General features: G+C 52.5%; 1 protein-coding gene across 1 annotated transcript in view; it reads left to right on the top strand.

Annotated features, from left to right (window-relative positions):
• Positions 1 to 5,323: 5,323 nt before the first annotated feature.
• C2H4orf50 (chromosome 2 C4orf50 homolog) overlaps positions 5,324 to 11,209 on the top strand; it is a 69,358-nt gene continuing 63,472 nt past the window's right edge. The window contains exon 1 of the mRNA XM_010370049.2: positions 5,324 to 7,583. The gene's annotated coding sequence lies outside the window, so the exon portion shown is untranslated. The remainder of the gene's footprint in view (positions 7,584 to 11,209) is intronic.

Here is an 11,209-nt window from a genome sequence, read left to right as displayed (position 1 = left end):
ATGGTACCACGTGCTGAGTGGGATTCTAAGAGGGTAGGGTGGATGCTGGTGCAGCGGCTCCCACCAACACCTCCTCTGCCCTTCTCCCTTCCTCCCCCCAGCCCCTAGACTGCAGCTAAATAAATCTCGGACAAGTACGTGACTTGGTGTCACATCCCACCCATGCCCTTTATTAGCTGCTCAGGGCGCCTACATGTTTTGGCCCAGTCTCAATGTTTTATTTTCAAAAGATCCCCTCTTAAGAATGTGTACTGTGTAATTCTATTTCCACAAACTTCTAGAACAGAAACAATCCATTATTAGCGATAGAAGTCAGAACAGAATTCCTTCGCAGGGCTGGAATTAAGCCGGGGGGCCAAGGCCTTCTGGGAGCTGGGACGCTCTCTGTCTTGCTTTGGGCGGTGGTGACACGGGCTTGTGCGCGTATCAGAGCTCACCAAGCTGCCCACAGCGTTTGTATCCTTTTCGGCTTCTGTGCTAGACCACAATAAAAAGAAAAAAAAAACAGAGGTTTTAAACCTGGAAAATGTACTTTTTCTGACACATAGCCTGGTGTATTTCAGAGAATTCGAGAACTGGAGGACAAACTGGAGTTTCAGAAGCGGCACCTGAAAGAACTGGAGGAAAAGGTAGGTGACTGCAGCTCACACTGTCCCCAGGTTTCTTTCCATGAAATGTTAGTGCAAAATCATTTTATTTCATAACGTCCAAAGCATAGACTCTGTCTCCAGCCCTCCTTTCTCTGCCCTTCTTCTCCCAAATCAGCACCTCATGGAAATTGGTAGTTCCTCAAAATTCCTTCCTGGTAAAGGCATTTCCTTCTCAATGGCTGTCAAAAATTCTGCAGGCCGGGCCAACTCTGTGTGTCTTTTTCACGAAAGCCTTTCCCCAGAATCCCTCCCCTGCTGTCTCACTAGGAAAGAGGTGAAGCATGTTAGCTTGCTGAGGTCGGTGGCATCCCCCAACCACAGACACAGGTTCTCCTCCAGGGACTCATTCATTTTTAAATAACTTCTATATTCCCCAAACCAGTCCCATGGTCCTGGAAGACGCAGCCTCTCCCATCCCAGAGGATGTGAGGTTGGCCTCTCACTGGGCTTTGGGTATTTTCCACCAGCCCATTTACCATGATGCCCATTTTATGGGTGAGGAAACTGAGGCAGGGATAGATTAGGACACCTGTCCATGGTCCTGCAGCTAGGAAGGGATGGCTGGGGTCTCCATGGATGTCATAGCCATCCCACCCTGCCCCTCCATATGACGTTGGTCCAGACACACACATGAGTCTTGCTCAGGACACATGCAAAGCAGCTTTATCATGGCATTGCCCTTCATCTTCTTCCACCTGATGGCTGTGAATCCTTGAGGACAGGGTCTACGTGGTGTTCATCTGATTCAAGACATTTCTTGCCGCAGGGTAGGGCATCATCAAATGTTTGAGGATGAGTAAGCAAATGATCCTAGATGAGTACAGAAAAATAATAATTGCCTGTTTAGTGTCACAGAGGTAAGTTCAAGTGTGGCAACAAGATGGAGGGCTGCTGAACCCATCCAGGAGGCCTGGGGGCCGGCATGCCTTTGCCTGAAGAGGGGTTCTCACCTGAATCTCAAAGGTCGAGGTGGGATCAGCTTGGGAAGAGGAGGTAGAAAGTGCATCTCTGGGCTGCATGTGTCTGAGGCCGGTCTTGTGAGACAGGAAGCTGGCTCATTTCAGGGACAAACCAGGGCAGAAGGCTCTGGAAGGCAGATTCCGGGGCTGTCCAAAAATGGGATGACAGCCTTTCTGTAGAGTCAGTCCTGTAGAGAATAAAATCATGTGCCCAGAGAGATGGGACAGCTCTTAAGATTTCATCTCTGTTTCAGATGCTTCCTCTCCCTTCTTTCATGAGAGTCGGCTCCCTGCAGATGAAATCACCTTCCCATCTCTGCTGGAGGCGTAGGGCCCTGCCAGGTCGCAAGTGGACTGAGGATCTGTGCACAGGGGTGGGGGCAGGGCTTGCCTGCCAGTTCCCTGGTTACCCTCATGGGAACCCCAGTTTTAGCTGATTCCTAGAGTCCCCATCTGCCAGATGCCCACCCTCACCAGCCTTCCAAGGATATTTTGAGAACTCAAGGGAGTCTCAAGTATGACTGAATTTAAGAATTGCTTGAGGCATGAGCTGGCTTTGCAGATAGATGAGCCTGGGCTCTCCTCTGGTCTTGCCCAGGTGGGCCCAGAGAGCCTGGGAAATTCACCCTTCTGCCCCAGGCCTTGGTGTTCTCATGTGCTGCTAGGAATGGTGCTCTGTCTCTGAGGGTGGATGTAGGTATGAAATTAGGTTGAGGATATGAAAGTTCGCAGCCCAGGGCCCAGGCAAGGCATGTGGACTGGCAGCACCAGTTCTTCCTATCTCCTAGGTAGTTCTACCACTTCTGTTGATAAAATGCGTCACAGAGCCAGATATGATAAAAGAAAGGCTTAAAACATGCCCAAGGTCATCCTTGCTGATTAAAATGTTAAAAGTCAAGTGCAATGAGCACACACTTAAAATAACATGCACTATATCCTCAGCAGTGAGAATACCTGGGAAATGTTGGAATCCTCTTTCTGGCTCTGCTTTGACTCTTTTCTCAAAGCCAATGTTTGGGGACTGGTCTGTCTCCTTTTGCCGCAGAAGGGAGTCGTGGAGACTGGCATGTAGAGCAGGAGGGACTGGCCAGGATGGATGCCTGATGAGGCCTGTAGGGCTGGAAACCTTTCAAGATGCCTCATGCCACCTTCATTTCCTTATAGGCATTGGGGCCTGTGACCGTGGAAATAGCTCCAGCCACCACTATCCCTGACTCATCAGTCCCTTTGTCATTGCCAGAAACTCTTTCCTGCCACACCCCACTGGAGGGTCTTAATGAATCCTTCCATCTCCCCAGGCCTCAGTTTCCCCATGTGGAAGATGAAAGGCTGGGTGATTCCCAAGGCCCCTTCTATCTCTGACTTTCAGTGATCCTACACCTTGTTTAGAAGTTGATGGCTGTTAGTTTGGACTTTTCCAGTAGATAATATAAGGAGATATTCCCTTGTTTTGGGGGGAAAAAGACCAATCAAGGATTATTTTCAAAAGCCCCAGCTGATGTTCAGATATGTTTCACCTAATGACTTGCAACTTCTTTTGAACAAAGCAAGTCCTGAAAAGGGTAAGAAAAGAATTCTACTTTTAAGTCAACGTGTTTAATTTTTCCTCCTGTTAAGACCATTTTTCCCTGATTTTTTTTTCTCTATAAGTAAACTAATCAAATGGCATGAAAGATTTTAAACAGTGGCTCTCTTGGAAGAAAGAACCCTGGCAAAGTTGGTATAGGGCCGGGGTGTCTCTGACTTCCCTGGGCCACATTGGAAGAAAAATTGTCTTGGGCCACACATACATTACACTAACACTAACAATAGCTGGTGAGCTAAAAAAAAATTGCAAAAAAAAAAATTCATAATGTTTTAAGGACGTTTACATTTGTGCTGGGCCACATTCAAAGCTGCCCTGAGTCACATGGGGCCTGTGGGTAGAGGGCTGGGCAAGTGTGGTGTAGGGGAAAGTTGGACTGGGTGACCTGGAGTGGAATTTACCCTGATCTTTGGTGCACACATCGTGCCTCCGTCTCTTGGTGGGAGCCACTGACCATGACCATTGGCTGGGCCTCGTCTATTTATACTGGCCTGCCCACGTTCTGCATGAAGTCCATATCACAGCACGAAAAAGACCTGTCCCGGTCCAGAGTGTCAATCTCCCCTGTCTGAGTTAGCCACCTGTTTGGGGAGGGGGTCGGGATAACCCACCCTGAGTGTGGAAGGCTCCAGGATGCGTTTCCCAGGGGAGATCAGTTCCTAAAGCCTGTTTACTTCCCATTTCTCTTTCCCAACCCAACAACTCAGTGTCATAATTCTTGTAAAATGCTGTCATTGAGTTCCATACTACATATCTTACATCTGTTTTCTTTTCTTTTTCTTCTCTTTTCCTCATTTTCTTTTGGTATTATTTTATAGTTTTTGTTCCTTTTTTTGTTTTTCTCACTAGCATTCATTCTGTGGCCTTGAGGACTTCAGTGAGCCAAGACCTCGGGTTGGTACCCTTTCCTTTTCGCAGATGAAAATGGTGATTTTCTAAAACAGGAGGAGTCCTCCCAGTCCCTGACGGTCACGTTCCTTGAGAGATGAGGCACCGTGGAAGGTGGCCTTGTGCTGGATGCCTCAGCTCATGGGTCTGGGTCACCAGGGGACACCCGCCCTGAGGAGGCGGATCAGGGAGGCTCACTGTGAATAAGAATCTCGTCTGTGGAGTTTCATCCACAAAGAGGGACTCTGTTTTATTCTAAAGGTTCTCTCCAGTTTGGCTTCAGTCCTTGGTGCTCTCTGTTGCCGTGTGGACCAGTAAGTCCTCTGTAGAGTCCAGGGTCTTTGGCTTCCAGGTTCAAGGGCTGCAGGAGCAGGAGGTTGCTGGACAAACAGCTCATGGGCCCAGACTGCCACTTACGTGCAAAGTGCCCAGGGTGCCCATGTAAGAAGCCACCCAGCTCCCTCTCACCCCTGTCCTGTGGTGGATTTTGACACCTGTGCCATGCTCAGGGGCCTCTGGAACAAGGCCACCTCAGCATCTGGTCCTCCTCTGACCACTGAGCCCTGTGTGTCCCCAGGACCCAGCTCCCACCCTAGACACCTGGACCCTTGCACATTCTCCCTGAGAGTGACCATTTCAGAGCCAGGGGCTGCCAGGACCCATAGACTCTAGAGTTCTGTCTTTGAATCCAGCCCAGGCTGAGGGCCCCCTGGGTTCCGGGGATACCTACAGCACCCACCAGGTAGCTACCTGGACCCCTTGGGCTGAGCTCTGAGGCCAGGGCCCTGCCTGATGTCCGCATGGGCGTCCCTGAGGCTGACCCCAGTCCACAAAGGCTTTGGTCTGGTACCTTCTGTACCCAAGTGTCTGGGACAGTGCTGGACACATGGTCGATATTCATTCAATGTTTATGGACTGAGTAAAGGAAGGATCTCAGGTCTTAGAGGACAGCTGACACTCAGTCCCATCTGATCGGGGGGGGGGGTGGCCACAGGGAGTGGGTGGGTGTTGGGGGATGGGTGATCTGATCCTGCTGCTGCTGCTGCTTCTCCTGGGTTGTGGAGGAAGGTCCCTCAGGGCTCAGCTGGGGTGTTCATGACAGCAGTGGGGGGAGGGGGCAGATAAAGCCAAGGGATCCTCCAGTCATTTTAACCCTTGGTTCTTGTGTCGTTTCAAATTATGTTTTAATCTTTCAGGATAGAAAAAGAGTTTATGGAATAAACTGAGTCCCTACGGCAACCCCAACCCCACTCAAACCAAATTCAACAGCGAAACAAGCTATTCAAAGTCCAGAGACTGCAAACAGAATTTATGTATATTTGACAATAGCTTTAAGGGGAAGCCTTTGGACGCATGGCTGGGTCCTGGCCAGCCCAAGCCGTAAGGACTCTGCAGGGACGATGGGGATTTTGTCAAACTTGGAGCCACATCCATGTCCCAGCTCTGGCACCTTGAAGGCCCAAGGGGGCAGAGACCTGAATGCCAGGAAACTAAGTGCAATTACCAGAAACCAAGGGATCGGCAGCCACTGCACTGTCTGGGGACAGGCCCGAGTCCTCATCCCCACGCTAGATGCCTCCCCAGGCCACAGTGTGCGTGTCCAGCTGGACCCAGGTGGGTGCCGTCTCTGCCCTGTGTACATAAATCTCCACGAACCATGCTGTGTTCGTCCCAGAGTTTGTCTGCCGGCGCGACTTGCAAGTGTCCTTGTAATGTGAACCCCAGTTCAAGTCCTGGTCAGCAAAACCTCTGAATCTGTTCACAGCTGGATTTAGCGGCTGGTAGCCAGAGAGAGAGGGCAGGACTCTGATGAGGGGCTGGAGCCTTGCCCATCATGGAGGAGCCGACCCCAGGGACCTCAGATTTCGGAGGGGAGGCCGAGGGCTCTGTCACTCTTGTGGGTGTGACACGGCAAAAGTCTCAGAGCATGACTATCCCTGGGACCAGGTGAACTGAGGACTGATAGAGCAGACATGACCACCAACCAGGCCACACTCGGGCCTGTGTTGCACCTCGGTCGTGATTTGCAAGGGGCTGCCAAGGAGGAGACGCTGAAGCACCTGCAGGAACTAGGTCATTTCCACAGCGGCCCCGAGACCAGGTCCTGCTGTCACCACTGTGGGGAGGAAGTGAGCTCTTCCTGCCTTGGGAGGCCACCCCTGGATGGAGCCAGGAGAGCTGTCAGGGTGTTGGAGGCCTCCCTGGAGAGCGGATGGAGTGGGGCAGCTACAGAGAGTCAGACACCAGCTGAGGATGGTCAGCCCAGGATGAAATTTCCCAAGTTCCTTTCCGATGATGTTCCTGTTGTTGTTCTAGGCTGGGTGGGGTGGGGGCATCTCCAGAAGAAGCCACCTGCTCACAGGATGCCTCTCCCAAACTTCTGCACAGGAAGACGTTTGGAATTAGAATAGATGAAGTGAAACAGAAGACTGAAGGTGATGAGGAGGCTGGCTGTGTCTGCATGGGAAAAGCCGGCTGAAGGCCAGGCCGGGTCATGCTCAGCTGGTTGCAGGTGGACGGGCTCAGGCCCTACTCATCAGGTAGAAGGAGCAGGTCTGTGGTCTCTGGTGAGAAGGACCTTTGGACAAAAGGGAAACAACTAAAATTTAGGCGGTTGAGGGAACTCATGGGGTGAGGGTGACAGAAGAGCTAGAAGTTCTCAGAAGACCAGATCCACAGATGGAGAAGGACACAGTGCCCTGCACAGAAAGGGCCCTGCCAGCTGGGGAGCGCTGCTCACACCACATCCCAGGATCTATCTCTAAGCAGAAATGCACCAGGATGGCCCAGCATTACTCATTCTCTTTTGAAATCAAAACCCCAAAGCACCCACTAGCTCAGCCTCCATAACTTACGAACACTTGGTGAAATACAGACAAACTGATGTCGGTTGAAAACATAGGCATCCTAGCAGCCCAGGGGGCGATGGGAGAGTGGGATCACACAGTGAGTGAAAACAAAGGCACGCCTACTCTTTCCGGCCGGGAAGCACAGGATGCACTGCTGTGCTAACTTCTGCGGGCAGAAGTCTAGGGGCACCCATGGGTCTCTGGAATGTCGGTCCAGCACTCTTGCAGCCACTGCAGGAGCACAGTCCTCACGCCTGCCTGTCCCCATCCTTCAGCGAGTAAAGGGCAGTGTCTGTCTGCTGGGCTCTCCCACTGAGATCATGTGACCGAAATGGCCTTGGCTTTGAAGTTAGACCCATTTGTCCCTGCCAGCCTGGCCTCTTCCTGCTGCAGACACTGGCAATGTCCTTGCTGCTCTGAGGAATGGTGGTGATAGTTCCCATGTGAGGCCTTGGGAGAGGTCTGAGCTGGAGGGTTAGACCCGCAGGCTCCCACAGGCCACCGTGGCTACTGGTGGGAGACATAGCATCCTCTGTTCTCTCCTTGGGAGTTGTCCTCAGAGGAGTCCATACAGCCGGCCCGGGACCAGGACCCGTTCTCTTTGGCCCTCCAGGAGGCAGGGCAGGATGAAGCATGAGGCTCACACTGGCAGGTATGGGGGTTTCCCTGCAGAGAAATCCAGAGTCCCTGTTAGGAACCAGTATTTCTTGTCACAGTCCCAGCCATGGCTTCCCGGCTCCCTGCTAGGCACAGTCCTGGCTGCTAGGACCCCAGTGTTCAGGAAGCCTCAGAGCTGTGCTATGCCTCAGTGCACTCACCCCTCATCCACAGCCCTGTGCACAGGTCAGGCATATCTGCCAGGGCTTTGGATGTTGTTGTCTAGTAACACGTATGTGGTTTCCAGGGCAGCAGAGTTACAAAGTCTGGGAAACCCAAGGTCACCTCCTCAGGTAGAAAGGAGAAGTGTGGCTCCACACTTTAGCATAGCCCTCCCCACGGGTCAGCTGGGAGGTTCAGTGGAGAGCCAGCCCCGAATGTTCCTGGCACAGAGATGTCCGTGGTGCAAACACAGGTTTCCATTTCTCTCTCTTACACCTCAATCCTCTGTAGGCCAAAGGCGACCAGGGACTTCTCTGGGGCAGAGAAGTCAAGGGGTCAGACTGCGTTCTGTCACCGCCACTCTGGCAGCCTCCTGCGGGCTGAGGAGCCAAGGCTGGGGCTGAGGCCGGGAGACCAGTTATGCAGGGACAAGCCGGGCTGATTTGTCCAGGACGGCGGGGGGTTCTGGGAACACAGGACTTCCTGTTTTAAAATGGAGGAGGTTCTGGGTAAACTGGGAGGTCATTACCCCATGGGTGTGAGGCTTTTCTCATCGAACCCCACTTCCCTTCCGGGTCTGCAGTTGGCCGCACGTGTTTTGGCTGAAGCGCAGTGCCCGTGCCGAGCAACTTAGATGAAAAGGGCTTTGCACTTCACACGGATGCCCTGAGAGTCGGCTCACGCTCAAGGGTGTGAAATCCTACACAGCCTGCCCCCAGCTCGGTGTGTGGGCGGGCCTCTCCCCCAGTCAGGGGCAAGGCTCACCCTGGCTGGTTGCATGCCCCGCTTTAGCTCTGGCTTCCCCATCCTTCCCAAGTAAATTCAACATCTGCCCCCATCCACTGCTCCTCTATTCGCCAGGAGCGTCCAGGACTGTGGCCCCCGCGTCTTCCTCGCCGGCCGTAACCCCTCTGTAACCAGTAGCAGTCCTGTCTGACACTCCCAGGACAAACAATGGCCAGTTTGACATTTGGTTATTTTCTCACATTTAAACAGGGTTTGCCAGGGGTCTGCCAAATTGGGTGGGAAATGGCAAATATGCCATTGTGGGGTCTTCTTCCCTCCCGCCCCGCCTGGTTGTCTAGACTCCTGGGGCCTTCTGTAGGGACTCCTGGGGCCTTCTGTAGGGCCCTTCTCTACGCCCCAGATTCCGGCTCTGAAGTAGGGTGGAGCCCAGGTCTTCACACGGCCAGACCTCCTTATTTCCCTCCCAGCTTTCCCCCAACTCTCAAGGGCTGTTGTTCCAGTAGAAACGGGGACTCTTGATTTCTTCCATAGCCTGTGTTCTCCCTGTTACCACCCTCAGTCTCAGGGAACCTCCCCAAGGATCCCAAGGGGTCAGAACCCTACATCCTTACATCTGCACATCAATCTGTCCCCTTCTCCTGTCCAGGCCCTGTCACTTCTGAGGGGGCTGCAGGCTTAGATCTCCACCCCAGGCTACCACAGAGGTTGGTAAACCATAGGCAGGCCACGATTTTCTCTATTCCACCTTCTTCTTCCCCCAAGAGCCTCCGTGACTTACCTAAAAAACCTAAGAACACTTCCCTGGAGAGGCCCTGCCTGCTTCACTGTCCTTAGGCGAGAAGGAAGGACGTGCCCTCCCTCAGGGCTGCTCCCAAGGAAGGGCTGGAACACCTCCTCCTCCTTGGTGGGCCTGGGGTAATCTTTCAGTCTCTTGCTGCTGCCTTCAGCTGTCACTCAATCCTCCTGCTCTGCATTGGCTCCTCCTGGCTGATGTTCCTCGGGGCTCACGGTGCAGTGCAGATACAGGACCAACCACCACCCCCCGCCACCTCCCCAGAGCTCAGTTAGTCATCGCCACACCAGGGAGTGGGGACTGCTCTCAGTTTCATCTTGCAGGGGGCCAAGTCACTTGCCTAGGATCATGTGGCAAGTAGGCTTGAAAGCTGGACACGGCTGGACAGTGTTGCGTCTCCCCCCACCCAGCAGACAGCATGCTGTATTTAGTGTGTGCCGGGTGCTCTGCTGAGGGCTTTGCAGGGATTGATTCATTTATTCCTCCACAGCTCTTCACTTAGGCACGATTTTTACCCTCCTTTTGTTTTGAGAAGTTAAGTAATTTGTCCAAAATCACATCTGAGAAGCGACGGAGACAGGCCTGGAACCTAGGCAGCCTGGTCCCAGCGCCTGGGATCTGAGTGGCTCCACTGCACCCCCGCCCCCCGCCTCTGACCGCCCCAGGTCCACTGAAACCCCTTGTGGCCACCAAGACATTGGCCACTGTTGGAAAAATATGATTAAAGACAAAAGCTTCTCCCAGCGCAGAAAACCTCATCACAAAAGAAAAAAAAAAAGTTTTATTATTGAATAAGCATTAAACCAAGATATGAGATGCATTACAGGCAACCCACTGAGAGACTGCAAAGACAGAAAGAAGTTTCACCCTTTTGTATAGCCAGGCAGGCACAATCCACGCACACATTCTCTCACCCTCATCCCTACGGAAAAGGACTTGATAGTGTCATTGTTTCACATGGTTCATCCTAAACTCACCTGGCAACTGGGGCAACCCTCTGTGTTCATTAATTTGTTTGATACAAAGGGGGAAAAAAACGTCTCCTGCACCTGGGTTCCACCCTTCTGTCACTTCCTGTGACAGGTTTTGCATCTTGGAGCCAGGCGCCTGCCCAATTAGGCTCCTTCCTCCCACTGAACACTAGGGGCGCTGTTTTCCTTGAAATTTACATCCCAAAGAGGCGGTGCCCAGGTCCTTCAGGAAAACATTCCCGGGTCATACAGCTGGCAAAAGGCTTATTTCGCTTTAAAAAGGATTTACACATATTTCAAAGAGACAAAGAAAGAACTTACAAATTTTCTAAAGTAAATGCTCTAAGAAAAGGGAGGGGGGACACTTCTTATTTTTAACAGGGAGACGGAAGCCTCTTATTTTCTGTTTGTCTTGGTCCTGACGCCTCTTTGCACCAGGCCTGGCCGGTGGTGCTGCCTCCTCCTACAGGTTCAGCTGCCTCCATCTTGCTCCTGCAAACCCAGAGTGCTCGATCCTCAAAATGACATTTGACCAGGCACCTCCCTTCTCCCAGGGGCCCACAGAAACGCCAGAGTCCTTGAGCTCCTGTAAGAGGATGGCACCCAGTCTCCTCTGTCCTCACTCCCCACTTCCTCCTCCTGTGTGTCCACCGGGCCAGCTCAGTCTGGTCCTCCCGTTCCCTTCACCTGTCCTGCCTCTCTGTGCGGGGCAGTGGCCTGAGGATGCTCCCCACCTGGGTGAGTCCCCTCCCCACCTCTCTCTGCTGTAATCCCCCATTCCTCCTACGATCTCTTCAGCCTGGGGCTCCCTCCCCCTCCTCCGGGTGCCCAAAGGACGCATTTGCTCCTGTTTTGGGGTCTTGTTGCTCACCTATTACTGTATCTCCTGTGTCAGAACACATACTCATTAGTTTGGGAGTCAGATCCTTATTTGAATCCTGACTCTGC

The sequence above is a fragment of the Rhinopithecus roxellana genome, chromosome 2 (genome assembly GCF_007565055.1).
Source record: "Rhinopithecus roxellana isolate Shanxi Qingling chromosome 2, ASM756505v1, whole genome shotgun sequence".
Taxonomy (NCBI): domain Eukaryota; kingdom Metazoa; phylum Chordata; class Mammalia; order Primates; family Cercopithecidae; genus Rhinopithecus; species Rhinopithecus roxellana.
Note: the sequence above shows the minus strand (reverse complement) of the source record. Positions and strands in the feature narration are given on the sequence as shown.